This window comes from Pongo abelii, chromosome X (genome assembly GCF_028885655.2).
Source record: "Pongo abelii isolate AG06213 chromosome X, NHGRI_mPonAbe1-v2.0_pri, whole genome shotgun sequence".
Classification (NCBI taxonomy): Eukaryota; Metazoa; Chordata; class Mammalia; order Primates; family Hominidae; genus Pongo; species Pongo abelii.
Genome location: NC_072008.2, coordinates 126,997,293 through 127,019,898, shown reverse-complemented (window position 1 = coordinate 127,019,898; position 22,606 = coordinate 126,997,293).

Below are 22,606 nucleotides of genomic sequence, written 5' to 3'. Positions count from 1 at the left end.
GAGAGAGTTGCTTGTCACATTTAATGTGCTGAAGGGGGAAAAAAAACACTTCTACCTTAGAATAGTATATCCAGTGAAAAATATTCTTCAAATATGAAGACAAAACAAAGACTGTCCCAGATAAACGAAAGCTAAGGGATTTCATAAATACCAGACCTGTCCTACAAGAAATGTTAAAGCGAGTACTTTGATCAGGAAGAAATGAACATTCATGAGCAATAAATAGTTATATGAAGGTACAAAACTCACTGGTAATAGGAAGTATACAGAAAAACAGAACATTATAATACTGTAACTGTGATGTGTAAATTACTCTTATCCTAAGTAGAAAGACTAAACGGTGAACATACCCAAAATAATAACTACAACAATTTTTCAAGACATAGCCAATACAATAAGATATAAATAGAAACAACAAAAAGTTAGGAAGCGGGGGAATGAAGTTAAAGCATAGAATTATTATTAGTTTTTGTTTTGCTTTGTGTTTGTATATACAAATAGTGTTGTTGTTATCAGGTTAAAATGAGTCATAAGATAGTATTGGTGGCCAGGCGCAGTGGCTCACGCCTGTAATCCCAGCACTTTGGGAGGCTGAGGAAGGTGGATTGCCTGAGCTCAGGAGTTCGAGACCAGCCTGGGCAACACGGTGAAACCCCGTCTCTACTGAAATACAAAAAAATTAGCTGGCGTGGTGGTGTGCACCTGTAGTCCCAGCTTCTCAGGAGGCTGAGGCAGGAGAATTGCTTGAACCCGGGAGGTGGAGGTTGCAGTGAGCCGAGATCACGCCACTGCACTCCAGCCTGGGTGACAGAGTGAGACTCCATCTCCAAAAAAAAAAAAAAAAAAAAAATAGTATTGGCAAGCCTCATGGTTATCTCAAACCAAGAAAACATACAATGAATACACACAAACAAAAAAAATAAAAAGCAAGAAAATAAATCACATCAGCAGAGGAAATCATCTTCACTGGAGGAAGAAAGGAAAGGAAAGAAAAAAAAAGGAAGGGAAGACCACAAAAGAACCAGAAAACAACAAAATGACAGGAGTAAGTGCTTACTTACCAATAATAACATTGAATGTAAATGGACTAAACTCTCCAATCAAACAACAAAGACTGGCTGAATGGATAAAAATAAACCAGATCCATTGAACTGTTCCCTATAAGAAACGCACTTCAACTATAAAGACACACATAGAATAAAAATAAAGTGATGGAGAACAATATTCCATGGCAACGGAAACCAAAAAAGAGCAAGAGTCACTATACTTATATCAAACAAAGTAGATTTCAAGACAAAAACTGTAAGAAGAGACAAAGAAGGTTATTATTTTATGATAAAGTTGTCAATTCAGCAAGAGGATATAACAATTTTAAATATATATGTACCCAACACTGGATCACCCAGATATATAAAAAAATTATTAGACCTAAAGAGAGAGATAGGCCCCAATAAATAATAACTGGAGACTTCAACACGTCACTTTCAGCACCGGACAGATTTTCCAGACACAAAATCAACAAGGAAACATTAGATTTAATCTGCAGTATAGACCAAATGAATCCAGTAGATATTTCCAGAATGTTTTATTTAAGAGCTCCAAATACACATTTTTTTCCTCAGCACATGGATCATGCTCAAGGATACACCCTATGTTAGGTAACAAAATGAGTCTTAAAATATTCAAAAAATTGAAATGATATCAAGTGTCTCCTCTGACCACAATGGAATAGAACTAGAAATTAGTAATAAGAGGAATTTTGAAAACTATACAAATACACAGAAATTAAACAACATGCTTCTGAATGACCACTGGGTCAATGAAGAAATTAAGAAGATAATTGAAAAATCTCTTGAAACAAATGATAATGGAAAGACAACACATAAAAATCTATGGGCACCAGGTGTGGTGGCTCACACCTGTAATCCCAGCACTTTGGGAGGCCAAGGTGGGTGGATCATGAGGTCAGGAGTTCGAGACCAGCCTGACCAACATGGTGAAACCCTGTCTCTACTAAAAATACAAAAATTAGCCGGGCATGGTGGCATGTGCCTGTAATCCCAGTTACTTGGGATGCTGAGGCAGGAGAATCGCTTGAACCTGGGAGATGGAGGTTGCAGTGGGCCGAGATCATGCTGCTGCACTCCAGCCTGGGCGACAGAGCAAGACTCCATCTCAAAAAAAAAAAAAAATCTATGGGATACAGCAAAAGCAATAATCAGAGGGAAGTGTATAAGTGCCTATATCAAAAAAGGGAAAACTTCAAATAAACAAACAGTGCATCTTAAAGAATTAGAAAAGCAAGAGCAAACCAAACTCAAAATTAGCAGAAGAAATATTAAAGATCAGAGCAGAAATAAGTGAAATTGAAATTAAAAAATGCAAAAGATCAATGAAACAAAAAGTTGGTTTTTTGAAAAGTTAAACAAAATTGACAGACCTTTACCCAGACTAAGAAAAAAAGAAAAAAGATCCAAATAAATAAAATCAAAAATGAAAAGGGAGACACTACAACTGATACTGCAGAAATTCAAGGGATCATTAGTGGCTACTATGAGCAACTATATGTCAATAAATTGGAAAATCTAGAAGCAACAGACAAATTCCTAGATCGATATAACCTATCAAGAGTGGACCAAAAAGAAATCCAAAACCTGAATAGACCAATAACAAGTAAGGAGATCAAAGCCATAATAAAAAGTCTCCCAGTAAAGAAAAGCCCAGGACCCAACAGCTTCATGGCTGAATTCTACCACACATTTAAAGAAGAACTAACACCAATCCTACTCAAATTATTCCAAAAAATAGAGGAGGGGAGAATACTTCCGAAATCATTCAACAAGGCCACTTATTACCCTGATATCAAAACCAGACCTAAACACATCAATAAAATAAAACTATAGGACAATATATCTGATGAATATTGATGCAAAAATCATCAACAAAATACTAGCAAACCGATTTCAACAATACATTAGAAAGATCATTCATCACGACCAAGTGGGATTTATTCCTGGGATGCAATGGTAGTTCAACTTAGAAGAATCAATCAAAATGATACATCATATCAACAGAATGAAGGATTAAAACCATATGATCAGCCGGGTGCGGTGGCTCACGCCTGTAATCTCAACACTCTGGGAGACCGCGGTGGGCAGATCATGAGGTCAGGAGTTTGAGACCAGCCTGGCCAGCATTGTGAAACCCTGTCTCTACTAAAAATACAAAAAATTAGCTGGGCATGGTGGCACGTGCCTGTAGTCTCAGCTACTCAGGAGGCTGAGGCAGGAGAATTGCTTGAACCCAGCAGGTGGAGGTCACAGTGAGCTGAGATCGCGCCATTGCACTGCAGCCTGGGTGACACAGCGAGAGTCTGTCTCCAAAAAAAAAATGATCATTCCAATTGATGCTGAAAAAGCATGTGATAAAGTTCAACATGACTTCATAGTAAACACACTCAAAAACCTGGGGAAAGAAGGAACATACCTCAACAAAATAAAAGCCATATATGACAGACCCACAGCCAGTATCATACTAAATGGGGAAAAACTGAAAGCCTTTCCTCTAAGATCTACAACAATACCCACTTTCACCATTGATATTCAACATAGTACTGGAAGTCCTAGCCTCAGCAGTCAGACAAGAGAAAGATATAAAGGGCATCCGAACTGAAAAGGAAGAAGTCAAATTATCCTTGTTTGCTAATGATATAATCTTATATTTGGAAAAACCTAAAGACTACACATGACAACTATTAGAACTAATAAACAAATTCAATAAAGTCGTAGGATACAAAATGAACATACAAAATTCAGTAGCATTTCTATATGCCAACAGTGAACAATCTGAAAAATAAATCAAAAGCAGCAATCCCATTTACAATAGCCACACATAAAATAAATACCTAGCAATTAACTTAACCAAGGAAGTGAAAGCTATCTATAATAAAAACTATAAAACACTGATAAAGGAAATTGAAGAGGACACCAAAAATGGAAAAATATTCCATGTTCATGGATTAGAAAAATCAATACTGTTAAAATGTTCATACTACACAAAGCGATCTACAGATTCAATGCAATCCTTATCAAAATACCAATGACATTCACAAAAATGGAAAAAACAATTCTAAAATTTGTATGGAACCACAAAACCTCAGAACAGCCAAAGCTACCCTAAGCAAAAAGAACAAAACTGACTTTTTACAATACCTGACTTCACAATATACCACAGTTCTATTGTAACTAAAACAGCATGATACTGGCATAAAACCAGGTACATAGATCAGTGGAACAGAATAGAGAAAATGTTTTTAGTGTCCTCTTCCAACTCCTTCAACAATGTTTTATAGTTTTCATTGCAGAGATCTTTCACTTATTTGGTTATTTCTTAGGTATTTAATTTCATATGTGGCTACTATAAATGGAATTATATTTTTATTTATCACACTGTTCGCTGTTGGTACATAGAAATTCTACTAATTTTTGTATGATGCTTTTTGTATCCTGCAATTTTACTAAATTTGTTTATCAGTTCTAATAAAAATTGAAAGAGTTGAACTTATGGACATAGAGAGTAGAAGGATGGTTACCGGAGGCTGGGAAGGGTAGTGGAAGGCTGGGGAGGGAGATGGGGATAGTTAGTGGGTACAAAATAATAGTTAGAAAGAATGAATAAGACCTACTATTGATAGCACAGTAGGGTGAATATAGTCAATAATAACTTAATTGTGTATTTTAAAATAAAGAATGCATTTGCATTGTTTGTAACTCAAAGGATAAACACTTGATGAGATAGCCCATTCTCCATGATGTGCTTATTTCACACTGCATGCTTATATCAAAATATCTCATGCACCCCATAAATATATATAACTACTATGTACTCACAAAAATTTAGCATAAAAATAATAATAAAAATATTTTGCTTCATAAAACATAAATGACTATCATCATTTCTTAAAATAGTCTTGATTCCCTTCGAGAGAGAAGTAAAAAGTGATGCTTAGGATACCCTGAATCTCTCTTAGAATCAAAAACTTTCTGGAGCCATGAGTGTTTCTGAGGTTTACCACAGTAATATGGAGCTGTAGAACGACACTCATGAAGAATCTTCATTCTACAATTTTCTTGCATGCAATATTGACTTTTAGCTGCCATAACAATATATTAAAAAAGAGACTTCAGCTGTTTTCAGCCATGTCTTAAGCTTCTAACCAGTGTCTACTTCATGGCTGAGTAGAGAAAGAAAGAAAAGGGCACGTCAGGTTCCAGCCTGTAGCTACCACCAGCTGTTCAGTTGCATGAGTGGATGGATTAAGTTGCCATTCACTGAGATAGAGAACACTGGAAGGCGATTAGGTGTTCAGGTAAAGTTCTAAGTTTGCCTTTTGTCTTTCTGTATTCCTCAGCAACAAGTACCCAGAAAATGCATGCAGCCATCTGCCTACCCGGGCCAAGACCCTTCTTCTAGCCTACCATTCTAGACCATTCCTGATCCCCTTTTTCTACCACCCTGCCAAGTAGAACCTCCAAGTTCTGTCTCCTATTCTCTCAAAAAACTTTTCTTCATGGTTTATTTGAGAAACAAATCCCAACTAAGACATTAATGGGGGCCAGATAGTTTTAAATGTTATTCCCATTGATCTAACCACAATTGGGCTATAACTAGCTTCCAAAGAATCAAGTAACAATGGGAATTTAGAGCCCTATAGCAGGGTCAAGAAGGGATAAATTTTTTTGCAGGTGGACATTTTAGTATTTATCAAATTATCATAAACAAGTCCCTAGTCTCAACTTAATATGATATCAAAGAAAAGATAAGCAAATCCAGACATCTTCCTGTATGAAACTTTCTCCAGTCCTTCCAGGCAGAAATAACAACTCTCTTCCTTGAACTCACATAAAACTTTATTTTAAATTTTTTTTACAGGGAACCCATTTCAATGTTTTTACCCTATTTACCTATGCATTCTTCTATACTGAAAACTGTTTCAACTCACACACAATTTATTCCTTCCCTCCTTCATTCTATCCCTTCTCTTGCCCTCTTAATCTCTGTCTCTCTCACACACACACACACACACACACACACACACACACACTTCTCTAGCACAGTGCTTTGCAGATAGTGCAGGCTCAGTCAATAGCTATGGGATAAACAAAGAGACTTCAGAAGAAAGACTTGAAAGGTTTATTTGTACATAAAGAAGAGTATTCTCTTCTGGCCTTTGATTAAAAGTCAACAGAAGCAATTAATTTTTGTCTCTTCTAATCACAGTACTAATATGTATCTTCTAAAGCCTTCTCTAAATTACATTTGCTTTTGTTTTTTATTTGTTTAGCAAACTGAAGAAACTATTTACATGTTTTAAAGATTTCACCTTTGATCTAATGCCAAGATTGAGAGTTAAAATTTCTCCTTAATATACTGTGAAACAAAAGACAAATATAAATTCTATAGACTGGTCTGTAAGAGAACCTCATTAATTCAAACCATAATAATGTGAAAATCTCATCATTTGAAAAAGTAGTTTGGTATGCAAATTAACATAGATAAAATTTCAAAATGCATATTTATATTTCTTAACCACCAACTATTAGAAGCAGTCCGTTGTTCACCAATAACATATATGCAAATGGATATGAAAATTATAGATCATTAGCTACTTACTAAGGCAGCTCCTCTAGGGATCCCTATTAAGCTAAATTTGTTTAATATTTATAATTTTACATTGTATTTCATATTTCAGTTATTTGTTTTTGTCTGTCTCCCTCCACTAGAATATAAGCCTGATAGAAGATTTTCTGTTTTGTTCACTGCTGTATTCCTAGCATTTAGAAAAGTGTCTGGCATGTAGATGCAAAAATTTGTTAAATAAGTGAAAGAATAAACAGTACCATTAAGTGTACTTAAAAGTGGTAGAATTTCAATTAAAAATACTCTATTATTCAAACTTTAAAATGAATACAATAGTCTCCAAGATGTTTCAAACAGTGCCACTTAGTACCTTTGCCTCCAAAGTTTGTCATTTTGAAAATCAGCAATACAAATTTTTAGAGAACATCTCTGACTTCTACAAAGATTTATGGGTGAAATCACTTTTGAAATTGCAATATAAAGTCAGACACCTAAATAATTTAATTTCCTTGCTTTGACTGCATTTCACCCGCTCCAACTAGCTCATTGACCAAAATAATACAGAGTTGATCTATAAAGTAGATGTAGCATATCATGTCATGTATTGGTGAAGATGTTTTATAAAATGCAAATTTCTTTTAAGAGTGAATTACTTATAAAGCCTTTAAAAACATCTTTTTTTCCCTCTGACATTTTCCCACCACAATTTTCCCTCCTACACCAACTATCACCTACTAAAAGCATTTCTGAGAATTGTGTTCAATTTCCACTGACTCCACCCAAGCAAACAGACTGTGAAACTTGTGGTATTTAGACTATTGATTTTTAAAGAGCAAAATGATTATACCTAATATGCCTCTTTAAACAGAGTAAGCTTTCAATGTATTCAACCTCCACTAGCTCATGAACTTTAATGTTCTTATTGTCATTTGATTGTTAGGTTCTGTGATCATTTCTGACGCCACTATTATCAACTTTCTGTGTATTAATGCCATTTTGTGACTTGTAAATAAAAACAGCCAGCATGTTGAATGGCTTGGCTTTCACAAATGCACCTAATCTTACTACTGGTTTTTGCCCAATGTAAACATTCTGTCCCATCCTAACTCAGGATACTGTTAAAAGCTCTGCAACAACATAATGTGAAAATGCTTGAAATGTGTCTCTACAGGCCCTCAAGGAACAATACCTTTATTATTCCCAAATGCTGCCAGAAATTGATCCCCTAAGTCTGATATGGAGGATCTTAGCAAAAGTACCACCCCAAAAATATTAAATATGCTAACATTTGGGGCCCTACTACATATCTAAAACAGAATCAGATAAGATCCCTTACACACCATATAGGCCAGTGATATTCAAAATGGTCTTTGGCAGTGAAACATGCACTCTCCCTCCTCCCCAGTCTGAAAAAACAATCTTACATAGCAGCTCAGTCTATAAAATATATAAGCAGAAAACATATCAGCAGAGTGGCTCTCATTCAAGTGTGGAAGACCAGGAGACCCACAGGCTTGAAAGCTTGCAAAGTCAGGCCTCAGCCACCAAAACACTGGGCCTAGAGGCAAGACAATAAAGGGCCAAGAAATCAGGCAAAAAAAAGTAGGTCAACAAGGGTTAAGAATTAGGCATCGATTGGATCTTGTAAGATAGATGTGGAATGAACAATGCGGGAGAAGATATAGATCCAGAGCCAGACTGTGAATCTGGAGCTGCCAGCAACCTACTCATACTGCTACCTCCCAGACCACATACCTCAGACCAGCCTTGTTGAGCACAATGAGCACAATGGTAACTATTTTGCTATGGTATAACCATATACTCAGGAACCTGGATTATCTACAAGGATTAGGTGGTTAAGCAATGAAAACATCCAGCAGTATGTCAGATGCTAATATTAATATGCCCCCAGGATACTGACAATCTTCCTTCATCTCCATAGCTAGAACTAAGAGGCCATCAGCAACCTAAAGTAAACACCCAATTGTCCTACCAAGTGCAGGAATGGATTTATACATATTTACCCTGTCTAATTAAGTCAATTAAAGGCTTTCTTCAAAGGAATGTCTAAGATAGGGATACGGTCTGAGACCCTGTAACAGGTTCAAACTACCTAGCCCTCAGTGAGCGTTGAGCCACAATTCTGGCCCCCAAAGTCTATTTGCATATAGATAATGATTTGTTCCAATCAACTGAGACAAGTTGCTACAAATTATGTTATGAATAACAATGTGACTCCTTCTATTATGTAGTCTCTGACTCAGTAGAGAGAATGCCAATGGATAGCCAAATAACGTAATATGGCATTTATATACCCAGAGAATAACATTTTAAAATCAATTAAAGGACAAGGGTAAGAAAGAGAGAAAAATAGATGGAGGAGGGGAGCAGTCTCACACCAAGAATATCTGCCTCTTACAACATAAGAAAAGACATTTCTATCCCTGGCTTATTGCAGGAGCTTGGACAGATCTTTCTCCTTCTGGGCCTCAAGTTCTCTGATGTAAAAATGATAGCTTTATTATGAATGGTCTGTGAGATCTCTCCCAGCTCTCAAGCTCTAGTTCTATATCTCCCTATATAACCTGAATTTCAGCTGTAGGTGCACAGATCACAGATGGATCACATAAGCCTTTCTTTGCATCTTTCCTTCATCTTCTAATTATATCTTCATTTTCTGTTTGTCCTAACAGTAATTTATGTACCCTCTCAACAGGTAATCTCTGCCTGATTTCCTGGCAATAAAGAATAATTTCTTTTATTCTAAATTAAAGGCTATGGGAAGCTATGAATACATCCACCAAACAAACCTCTTACTTGTGAGAACATTTCTAAAGAAAATAGGAGATTGCTTTCTAATGTAGTAGAAGAAAATATCCATAACACACGCCTGTTAGCCTCAAAGTAGCCTTCAGGGCCCTTGGATAAGTGTTATTAAGTTATAAAAGGAAACTTGAGTCCAGGAATTAATGATGGTGGAGTAAGTAGAGGAGAGAAGATAGCACTATACCCAAATAACTCTGAATCCCATGACTTCACAGTCGTTCCTAAATAGTGATGTACAAATGGGAGTGGGAGGCAGGTAGGGAATGCAGTGAGAGAGGTCTGCCTGGCAGGGAGGAATATTTCATCATTAATGTTGTTTATAATTTTTGGTGTACAGGGATAATAAGATGCAGACTGACTTTTCATTTCATTATTGTTTTTAAATTCTTTATAAATAGTGCCCATGCAAAGTTGATATGAGGAAGTGAAATGTAAAGAACGTATCCCTGTATTGAGAAGAACTGGGTTCCAACAGTACGAAGATTAAGCATCTGTATTAGTCCATTTTCACACTTCTGATAAAGACACACATGAGACTGTAAAGAAAGATAGGTTTAGTGGACTCACAGTTGCATGTGGCTGGAGAGGCCTCACAATCACGGTAGAAGAAAAAAGGCACTTCTTACATGGTGGCAGTAAGAGAGAATGAGGCAGAAACAAAAGCAGAAACCCCTTATAAAACCATCAGATCTCAAGAGACTTATTCACCACCATGGGAACAGTATAAGGGAAACCACCTCTACGATTCAGTTATCTCCCACTGGGTCCCTCCTACAACACATGGGAAATATGGGAGTACAATTCAAGATGGGATTTGGGTGGGGACACAGAGCCAAACCATATCATTCCACCCCTGGCACCTCCCAAATCTCATGTCTTCACATTTCAAAACCCATCATGCCTTCCCAACAGTCCCCCAAAGTCTTAATTCATTTCAGCATTAACTCAAAAGTCCACAATCTGAACTCTTAACCTGAGACAAGGCAAGTCCCTTCTACCTATGAGCCTGTAAAATCAAAAGCAAGTTAGTTACTTCCTAGATACAATGGGGATACAGGCATTGGGTAAATACAGCCATTCCAAATGGGTGAAATTGGCTAAAACAAAGGGGCTACAGGCCCCATGGAAGTCCAAAATTCAGCAGGGCAGTCAAATCTTAAAGCTCCAAAGTGATCTCCTTTGACTCCATGTCTCACATCCAGGTCATGCTGATGTAAGAGGTGTGTTCCCATCATCTTGGGAAGCTTCACCCCTGTGGTTTTGCAGGGTACAGCCTCCCTCCTGGCTGCTTTCACAAGCTGGCATTGAGTGATTGCAGCTTTTCCACACGCATGGTGCAAGCTGTCAGTGGATCTACCATTCTGGGGTCTGGAGGACAGTGGCCCTCTTCTCATAGCTCCCTCCACTAGGCAGCACCACAGTGAAGACTCTTTGTGGGGGCATCGACCCCACATTTCCCTTCCATACTGCCTTAGCAGAGGCTCTCCATGAGCACCCCACCCCTATAGCAAACTTCTGACTAGACATCCAGGTGTTTCCATACATTATCTGAAATCTAGGCAGAGGTTCCCAAACCTCAATTCTTGACTTCTATGCAGGCTCAACACCACATGGAAGCTGCCAAGCCTTGGGGTTTGCACCCTCTGAAACAATCACCCAAGCTGTACCTTGGCCCCTTTTAGTCATGCCTGGAGTGGCTGGGATGGAGGGTACCAAGTCCCTAGACGGCAAACAGCAGAGGGACCCTGGGCCCAGCCCATGAAACCATTTTTTCTCCTACGCCTCCAGACCTATGATGGGAGGCGATACCACAAAGCTTTCTGACATGCCCTGGAGACATTTTCCCCATTGTCTTGGTGATTAATATTCGGCACCTTGTTACTTACGCAAATTTCTCCAGCTGGCTTGAATTTCTCCTCAGAAAATGGGATTTTCTTTTCTATTGCATTGTCAAGCTGCAAATTTTCCAAATTTTTATGCTCTGCTTCCCTTATAAAACTGAATGCCTTTAACAGAACCCAAGCCACATCTTGAATGCTTTGCTGCTTAGAAATTTTTTCCGCCAAAATACCCTAAATCATCTCTCTCAAGTTTGAAGTTCCACAAATCTCTATGGCAGGGGCAAAATGCCACCAGTTTCTCTGCTAAAAAGTAACAAGAGTCACTTTTGCTCCAGTTCCCAACAAGTTCCTCTTCTCCATCTGAGACCAGCTCAGCCTGGATTTCATTGTCCATGTCATTATCAGCATTTTGGTCAAAGCCATTCAACAAATCTCTAGGGAGTTCCAAACTTTCCAACATTTTCCTGACTTCTTCTGTGCCCTCCAAACTGTTCCAACTTCTGCCTGTTACCCAGTTCCAAAGTTGCTCCCACATTTTTGGACATCTTTTCAGCAGCACCCCACTTTTTTGGTACCAATTTACTGTATTGGTCCGTTTTCATGTTGCTGATAAAGACATTCTCAAGACTGGGAAGAAAAATAGGTTTAATGGACTCACAGTTGCATGTGCCTGAGAAGGCCTCACAGTCGTGGCAGAAGGTGAAAGTCACTTCTTACATGGTGGTGTAAGAGAGAATGAGGCTAAAGTGAAAGTGGAAATCCCTTATAAAACCATCAGATCTCAAGAGACTTATTGACTACCACTAGAACTGTATAGTGGAAACCACCTGCATGATTCAATTATTTCCCATTGGGTCCCTCCCAGAACACATGGGAATTATGAGAATACAATTCAAGATGAGACTTGGGCGAGGACACAGAGCCAAACCAAATCAGCATCTGTGGTAGGCTGAATAATGGTCTCCCAATCATCTCCAAGTCCTGTGAAACCTGGGAATATGTTGCCTTATATGGCAAAAGGGACTTTGCAGATGTAATTAAGTTAAAGATCTTGAAATGTAAAAATTGGGCTGGATTATTCAATTGAACCCAAATGCAATCACAAATATCCCTATTAGAAGGAGGCAAAAGAAGGTATTACTAGAAAGACGAGAAGGAAGCAATATGATGATGGAAGCATTGATTGGAATGATAAGGAGACAAGGAAAGGAATATAAACAGCCACAAGAAGTTGGAAGAGACAAGGAATGGTTTCTTTTCTTCAGCTTCCAGAAGGAACCAGGCATGCTGACACTCTGTTTTTGGCCCCGTAAGACTCGCTTCGGACTTCTGACTTCCAGAACTATAAAATAATTAATTTGTATTGTTTTGGCCACTAACTTTGTGGTAATTTGTTATAACTGCAATAGGAAACTAACACAGCATCTGCTGTGTACAAGACATTGCATTAGACACTTTACACATTAGATACTTTACACAGATTATCTCATTTCATCTCCACAATGCTCTATAAAATATTATCATAGTCATTTCGCAAATGAGGAAACTGAGACTCTGAGAGACTATAACCAATTAGTGGCAGAGCCTGAATTGGAACTCAGGTGTCTGACTTCAAAATCTATTTTCTTTCCACTACAACATGTAGTCAAAGTAACCACAATTATATCTTACACTTATCTGAAGCCTGTGCTAAGAACTTCACATGAATAATTTTATTCCTTCCAAAAATTTCTAAGAAACTATGACTTAAGTTAAAACCCCATTTAGTAGTTATGTGTCAATGGGAAAATTACTTATTCTCTGTGACTCAGTTTTCTTATCTGTAAAATTGGGCTGAAAAGAATAATACCTGCCTCATAAGAGTGTTATAAATATTAAATGATTTAATATTTGTAAAGAGCTGCTAACGGTGTTTGGAACATAGTAAGTACCATATTATCAAAGTAACCATGATGATACATTCTCTCAGGAATCTGGTTCTGCTTTATCTGCTAACTAGCGAAGTGATCTTGACCTCATTCCTTGACTAGACAGCTTTCTAACATTGACATTTTGTGATCTGATGCCTTTCTGGGCCTCAGTATCTCCAAATATAAAATGATAGCTTTGGAAAATAATAAGCTCTGTCAATGCATGATTGCATGAGAACTCTGGTGGTGAGTACGAGCTTCAGGAATTATGCAGCTCTGTGCTTCCCCCTAACTAACACTATTTATTGTATCCATATACAGTGAGTTTGAATAACACAGATTAATGAAAACTCAAGGCAACCAGATCAATCCATGTCACAAAGCAGTTTATCTGTAGATGAATAGCTCTGACAAGTCCTAATTAGATGTTTTTGCTTCTTAAAATGAGGCAGGCCAGGCGCAGTGGCTCATGCCTGTAATACCAGCACTTTGGGAGGCCAAGGTGGGCAGATCACAAGGTCAGGAGATCGAGACCATCCTGGCCAACAAGGTGAAACCCCGTCTCTACTGAAAATACAAAAATTAGTTGGGCGTGGTGGCGCGTGCTTGTAATCCCGGTTACTTGGGAGGCTGAGGCAGGAGAATCACTTGAACCTGGGAGGCAGAGGATGCAGTGAGCTGAGATCACGCCACTGCACTCCAGCCTGGTGACAGAGCAAGACTCCGTCTAAAAAATAAAAACAAAAAAATTAAAAAAATATATAAAGCCTCTGGTATTCAAAGTAATGTGCCCTTTGACACCCAACATTATATTTACCGACGTGTGATCTTTTGTCATTTATTTTCTATATTCTTATAACCATTGGGAGATGAGTCTACTGTTTAGGGACATCAAGCATCTCATTTAGCATGACAGAAAATTGGTAGGAAAGGAGCAAAACCTCAAATTAAAATTACTTATCTGTTAATCAAATTTCTCTGGTAGAGTCATGTCCCATGGTAACAACAGAGATCACAGTGTCCCACCTGTGGTGCCAGGGGCCACTACTGGGTGCCGGAATAATGAGGTGTGTGGGAAGGCAAGAACAAACAGAAGAGAAATGTTTCCAGAGCAGTGATCTTGGAGGGGAAAACTGGTTTCTCTTACTCTTATTATGGCTGAACCTAGTGCTGCTGGTAACCACCTTTCACCTAAAGACAACTTCAGCTATCAACTGCTACCTAACCAGCAATGATTGACTTCAAACTGCCTCTTCTACGGACTATTTCAAACTGCTTTTGCATTATGGTATCTCATAGCTAGTTTAATAGTTTCCGGCTGTTTTCAGAAAATGTGAGAACTTCTCCTCACCACACATTTTCTCAGATCTTCACATGACAACTGCTTTTCTTCTCTACCTGATAACTGAGAAAACACAGTGACAAATAGTAAGCGATTCCCAGGATATGTAAATTTGAAAATTCTATATAAATATAAAAGTAGCGTATTTAATCAGTTTCCTGTGTTTTGGGAACACTTTAAAATAATGTTATCCCTCCTTAATTTACCCTTGAGGCTGTTGCCAAGTGAATATTTTGTATCTTTTTTCCTCCTACTTCCCTGTCCTGATATGGCCACTAAGCCTCCTTCTCAAACATGGTTGATATGGGGCTGGAATTCACTGTTCTGATCAATCAGATCTATTGTTACTTTGTTGTTGGTTTATCTAGTTTCTCTTCTTTGCATAAAAGTCAAATGCAAAACCTAGGGGCAAAATTTTCCTGTAAAACTCAGAGTCCTCTCTCTAACTCAGTCCACACTATTCCATTTCAGTTGCCTCAACTCTTCCTGCACCCCAGTAGTGAGGCCTTCGTGTTCCCCCTTCCATAGCCCCCAAAACGGGCTTTATCTGTTGGGCATGAGGGAAGTGTATTAGGGTGGCTTCATTGAGGAGATACCCTTTAAACTGGGCCGTGAGGAAAAGACAGGGGTTCCATAGGCAAGGATAAGAAAAACAATATTCTAAAAAGAGGCAATGCTACATAAAGTGCTGAGCAGTGGTTACTGGAATAGAAGCATGTGTTAAAACATGCATATTTCTGGACCCTACCCCCAGATATTTTTGGCCCAATAAGTTTGGGGTAAGACCCAGAAATCTACATACTCAACAAATACCCCATGCTATTCTTATACTGGTGGTTTACAGATCATACTTTGAAGAACACTAGAAAACAGGATCTGGAAACAGCCTTAATGTGTCAGATACAACGAGTTAATTTGTAGAAATGCACAGAGAAATCCTGTTGATTTCTAGGATGACAGTTGGGGCTAATCTAAAAAAACGTGGCCCATCAATACACTGAGATACAATCCTGATCCCTTGGTATTGCTGAGTAATGGCACGCTGGACAAATTCTGTCTAAAAAAAAACTAGTTCTTCCTTTATATGTCTTTCTAACTTCATAAAAGCCAAATTTTCTAAGTACATAATATGCACTATTACTTTGTCTTGCAAATCACAAGACAGAAGATATTTATTTTGTGTACCTGTGGAAGCCAAAGTAGCTCCATCTTGGAAGCTAATCTACCATGTTGACTTCTAATTAAACCAGGTTCGAGGAATGCCTCTGAGACTTCCAGTTCATTTATTGTTCCTTGTGTAAGACCATGGTACTTATGGTAAATCCTGCCATTAGAGCAAATCAAACTTGATAAACTTATACTTACTGTAAACTCTACTTTAGGACAAATTCCTACCAATTCTATCTAAAGCATATATTACCCTCCCCTATGGTATATAGTCTCTATGAGTCTGGGGAGTGATGGTGTGGAAATCTACCTGTTTTGTGGCCACCCAAGACCACACTTCTGTCCATAAGTTTCCCAATAAAACCACCCTATAATACTAAGTTTGACTTGTCTGTCTCCTCCTTTAATTTATCAGATTCTTCTTCATTTGGTGGTTGCTTTACATATATATGGCCCTTTCATGGAACAATACTTAAACATCCTTATATCAAAATGTTAGGACAAAGAGTACAGAAAGAGCAAGATGGATAAACAGAAACCTCCAGTCATTGTCTCTCCCATAGGGACAAAAAATTTAACAACTATCTGCACAAGAAAGCACTTCCATAAGAACAAAAAATCAGGTGAGTGGTCACAGTACCTGCTTTTAACATCATATCAAGGAAGGATATGTCTGCCAACAGACATCATAGTGGAAACCTTACAGGCCAGGAGAGAGTGGCACGGCATGTTTAAAGTGCTGAAGGAAAAAAAAAAACTTTTATCCTAGAATAGTATATCTAGCAAAAGTATATTTCAAACATAAAAATATAAATAAAGATATCCCAAGACAAACAAAAGCTGAAGGATTTCAACACCAGAATTGTCCTACAAGAAATGCTAAAGGGAGTTATTTCTGAAAGAAAAAGATGGTAACAAGTAATAAGAAGTCATCTAGGCCGGGTGCGGTGGCTCACGCCTGTAATCCCAGCACTTTGGGAGGCCGAGGTGGGCAGATCCCAAGGTCAGAAGATCGAGACCATCCTGGCTAACACAGTGAAACCCTGTCTCTACTAAAAATACAAAAAATTAGCCAGACATGGTGGTGGGCACCTGTAGTCCCAGCTACTCAGGAGGCTGAGGCAGGAGAATGGCATGAACCCAGGAGGTGGAGCTTGCAGTGAGCGGAGATCACGCCACTGCGCTCCAGCCTGGGTGACAGAGTGAGATTCCATCTCAAAAAAAAAAAAAAAGGCCAGGCGCGGTGGCTCATGCCTGTAATCCCAGCACTTTGGGAGGCCAAGGAGGGCGGATCACGAGGTCAGGAGATGGAGACCATCCTGGCTAACACAGTGAAACCCTGTCTCTACTAAAAATACAAAAAATTGGCTGGGCGGGGTGGCAGGCGCCTGTAATCCCAGCTACACGGGAGGCTGAGGTAGGAGAATGGTGTGAACCCGGGAGGCGGAGCTTGCCGTGAGCCGAGATAGCACCACTGTACTCCAGCCTGGGTGACAGAGCGAGACTCTGTCCAAAATAAATAAATAAAAAATAAAAATAAAAATAAAGTCATCTGAAGGCACACAACTCACTCACTGGTACTAGTAGGTACACACACAAAAAAAGAATATTATGACACTGTAATTGTGGTGTATAAACCACTCATAAAATGAGTAGAAAGACTAAAAGATGAACCTACCAAAAATAATAACAACAACTGTTCAAATCATAGACAGTATAATAAGATATAAATAAAGAAAACAAATTGCTAAAACATGGGAAGATGAAGTTGAAATGCACAGTTTTTAGTAGTTTTCTCTTTACTTGTTTTTTATTGCAATTGGTGTTGTCATTAATTCAAAATAATGGGTTAAAAGATGTTATTTGAAGGCTCATAGCAACCTCAAATCAAAAACCATACAACAGATACACAAAAAAATAGAAAACAAGAAATAAAAACACACCACTGGAGAAAATCATATTCACAAAAAGAAAGACAGGAAGGAAGGAAGAGAAAATCGCAAAACAACCAGAAAACAAATAACAAAATAGCATGACAAAGCACTTACTTATTAATAATAACAATAAATGTAAATGCACTATACACTCCAATCAAGACAAACAGTGGCAGAATGGATAAATAAACAAGACCCAATGATCTGTTTGCTACAAAAACACACTTTACCTATAAAGACACACATAGCCTGAAAATAAAGGGATAGAAAAAGATAGCTATGTCATGCCAGTGGAAACCAAAAGAGAGCAAGGGTAGGTATACTTATACCAGACAAAATAGATTTCAAGACAAAAACTATAAGAGACAAGAAAGCTCATTATATAATGATAAAGGAGTCATTTCAGTAAGAGGATATAACAATTATAAATATATATGCACCAAACAAAAGAATACCAACATATATAAAGCAAACATTATTAGAGCTAACGAGAAAGATTGGCCCCAATACAATAATAGCTGCATAATTCTACACGCTGCTTTCAGCACCGGAAAGATCATCTAGCAGAAAATCAACAAAGAAACTTCAGACTTCATCTGCACTGTAGAGCAAATAAATCCAATAGATATCTACAGAACATTTCATCCAATGGCTACAGAATACACATTCTTCTCTTCAGCTCATGAATCATGCTCAAGGATACACCATATATTAGGTCACAAAGCAAGTCTGAAAAAAATAATAATAATGAAAATAATATCAAGGATTGTCTCTGACCACAATGGAATAAAACTCGACATCAATAACCAGAGGAATTCTGGAAACTATAAAGCATAAGGAAATTAAACAATATGCTGTTGAATAACCAGTGGCTCAATGAAGAAATTAAGAATGAAATTGATAAATTTATTGAAACAAGTGATAATGAAAACACAACACACCAAAACCTATGAGATACAGCAAAAGCAACACTAAGAGCGAAGTTTACAGCTATAAGTGCCTACATCAAAAAAAAAACTTCAAATGAATAACTTAATAATGTATCTTGAAGAACTAGAAAAGAGCAAATCAAACCCAAAATTAGTAGAAAAAAAAATAAAGATCAGAGCAAAAATAAATGAAATTGAAACAAAAAAAGATACGAATATCAATGAAATGAAAAGTTTTTTTAAAAAAGGTAAACAAAACTGACTAACTTTTAGTCAGATTGAAAAAAAAAACAGAGAGGGAGAGAATACTGAGATAAATAAAATCAGAGATGGAAAAGAAGACATTACAACAGATACTAAAGACATTCAAAGGATCATTAAAGGCTATTATAAGAAAGTATATTCCAATAAATCAGAAATTTCAGAAAAAAATGCATAAATTCTAAGACACATACAACCTACCAAGATTGAACCATGAAGAAATCCAAAACCTGAACAGACCAATAACAAGTAACAAGATTAAAGCTGTAACAAAAAGCCTCCCTGTAAAGAAAAGGCCAGGACCCGATGGCTGTACTGCTGAATACTATAAACATTTAAAGAAAGAATAATAATAATCTTAATCAAATTATTCTGAAAAATAGAGAAGAAGAGAATGTTTTCAAACTCATTCTATGAGACCAGTATTACCCAATACTAAGGCCACACAAAACACACCAAAACAAAAAAATTATAGCCCAACATACCTGATGAATATTGATGCAAAAATCCTCAACAAAATACTGTCTAACTGAATTCAATCACGCATTGAAAATATCATTAATCATGACCAAGTGGGATTAAGCCCAGGGGTGCAAGGATGATTCCATATTTGCAAATCAATGTGATATACCATATCAACAGAATAAAGAACAAAAACCATATAATCATTTCAATTGATGCTGAAGAAACATTGATAAAATTCAACATTCTGTCATAATAAAAAACCTCAAATAAGTAGGTATAGAAGGAACATATCTCAACACAATAAAAGCCATATACGTCACACCTACAGCTAGTATCATACTGAACAGAGAAAAACGGAAAGTTTTTTATGTAATATCTGGAACACGACAAGTTTGCCCACTTTCAACACTGTTATTCAATATAGTGCTGGAAGTTCTAGCTAGAGCAATCAGACAAGAGCAATAAATAAAGGACATCCAAACTGGAAAAGAAGAAATCAAGTTATCCTTGTTTGAAGATGATATGCTTGATATGGTTTGGCTCTGTGTGCCCACCGAAGTCTCATCTCGAATTGTAATTCAAGTCAGGGGAGGGACCAGGTAGGAGGTGACTGGATCAGGGGGGTGGTTCCCCCATGCTGTTCTCATGATAGTGAGTTCTCACGATAGTGAGTTCTCACAATAGCTGATGGTTTTGAAGTGTGGCATTTTCTCGTTCTCACACACACTCTCTCCTGCCGCCTTGTGAAAAGGATGTCTGTTTCCCCTTCACCTTCCGCCATAATAGTAAGTTTTCTGAGGCCTCCTAGCCATGCTTCCCATTAAGCCTGCAGAACTGTGAGTCAATCAAACTTCCTTCCTTTATAATTATGCAGTCTTAGTATTCTTTTTAACAGTGTGAGAACGGACTAATACAATGATCTTATATTTAGAAAAGCCTAAAGACCACCAAAAACAACTACTAGAACAGATAAACAAATTTAGTAAAGTTGCAGTATACAAAATCAACACATAAAAACAACAATCATTTCTATATGCCAACAGTAAACCATCTTAAAAAACAATCAAGGAAATAATTCCGCTTACGATACCTAAAATAAAATTAAAAAAAAGATACCTAGCAATAAACTTAACCGAGAAGTGACAGGTCTCTATAATAAAAACTATAAAACACTGAGGAATGAAACTAAAGAAGACACATTAAAATTGAAATATATTCCATGTTCATTGACTGGAAGAATCAATATTGCTAAAATGTCCATACTCCCCAAAGCACTCTACAGATTCAATGCAATCCTTATCTAAATAACAATAATATTCTTCACAGAAATAAAAATATCATAACATTATAAGGAAACACAAAACACCCAGAATAGCCGTAGCCATCCTGAACAAAAAGAACAAAACTGGAGGAATCAAATTACTTGATTTCAAATTATACTACAGAGCAATAATAACCATAATGCCATGGTAGTGGCATAAAAACAAACACAGAGACCAATGGAAGAGAATAGAGAACACAGAAATAAATGTAGACATCTAGAGGGAACTCATTCTCCACAAAGCTGCCAAGAGCTTACATTGGGAAAGAGATAATCTCTTCAATAAATGGTACTGGCAAACTGGATATCCATATTCAGAAGAATAAAACTAGACCCTATCTCTCACTACATACAAAAATCAAATTAAAGTGAATTGAAAACTTAATTCTAAGACCTCAAACCATGAAACTACTGCAAGAAAACACTAGAGAAACACTCCAAGTCACTGGTTTTTGCAAAGAGTTCTTGAGCAATACCCCACAAGAACAGGCAACCAAAGCAAAAATGAACAAATGAAATCACATTAAATTCAAAATTTTCTGCACAACAAAGGAAACAATCAACAAAGTGAAGAGACATGCAATAGAATAGAAAAAAATATTTACAAACCATCCATCTGACAAGGGATTAATAACCAGAATATATAAGGAGCTCTAATAACTCTGTAGGAAAAAATATCTAATAATTCAATTTTTAAAAATAGACAAAAGGAGAGAGTGCAACATGGCGAACTAGACGCAGCCAGGTGGAAGAGCTGCCACTGAGGGGCTGAGATGACTGGAATACTCCTAACCGATCTTCAGAGGGAAGACACCAAGGATGGAAGGAGGAAAGACACAGCAGCTGGGCTGAAGGGAAAGGAAGCTGGCAACCCTGCACAGGGCTACCCTGCACCAGGACTTGTTCCTGACCCCAGTGGCTCCTGTGAAGGGGGTGAGTTGAACTGGAAAGGAGCAACTTGCTCTTGCCATGGGCCTCTGGAGTCCCAGCAGGAGGTGACTCCTCAACCACCAGGGACACTAGAGTTGGCAGAAAGAACTGCCCATGTCTAGCTCTTGCACTGGCAGACCATGCCTGACTGGTAGAAAACTCCAGCAGGGTGGCCCCTGCAGCCATGCACAAGCCCACCCACTCCCTCCTCACACTGCAGCTTCCCCCAGGCCCACAGCAACCCCTCAACATTGCTTTGCTTGTGTGTGTGTGTGTGTGTGTGTGTGTGTGTGTGTGTGTGTTTTGCCTTCTTTGCCCCACCTGCAAGCCTGTGCACATGCACCCTGCTCTACCACTGCTGTGGTGGGAGTGCACTCCACCCTTGTGACCCCGCCAGATTGCCATTGCAGTTGGAGGTTAGCCAAGCACAGAGCCAGACAGCCTCACCTACACCAGCACCCAATCCTTGCACCAACACTGCCTTGGGAGTGAAAATAGGCACAGAGAACAGCAAACCCCCCCAAACCCTGAGAGACCTCCCCTGCCTGTAGCACACAGAGAATATGCACAGACCTGTGTCCACCAGTGCCCAGTCCTCATGCTAACACCACCACCAGTGTGACCACAGGCACGGTCATAAGCAGGGGCTACTCCCCGCAAGCTGTGCTGCCTCCAGCCCTGTGGTAAACACCCACACAGAGGCAGGCATCTGCTAGCACCGTGCTGTAGCTGACAGGCATGCCGCTGCCGCTGCTGCTGGCACATGCAAATGCGAATAGATCCCACTGCAACCACACTATGAAACGCTTTGGCTGACACCACCCATCAATGCGTAGTGACCAGCAGTCTGGGAGCACCTTGACCCCACTAGCCCAGTGGGTTCCCAATTTCAAGGAGCCAGAGAACAAAGTCAGGGCCCAGTACAAGTCCCCAGAGTTAAAGCATACAATCCAGAGTCAGAAACTGAGCATTGCCCCCCTCTAAAATCTTCCAGAAACAAGCTAGTTGGCTAAATCCACCTTATACCACAATCAAAACCTC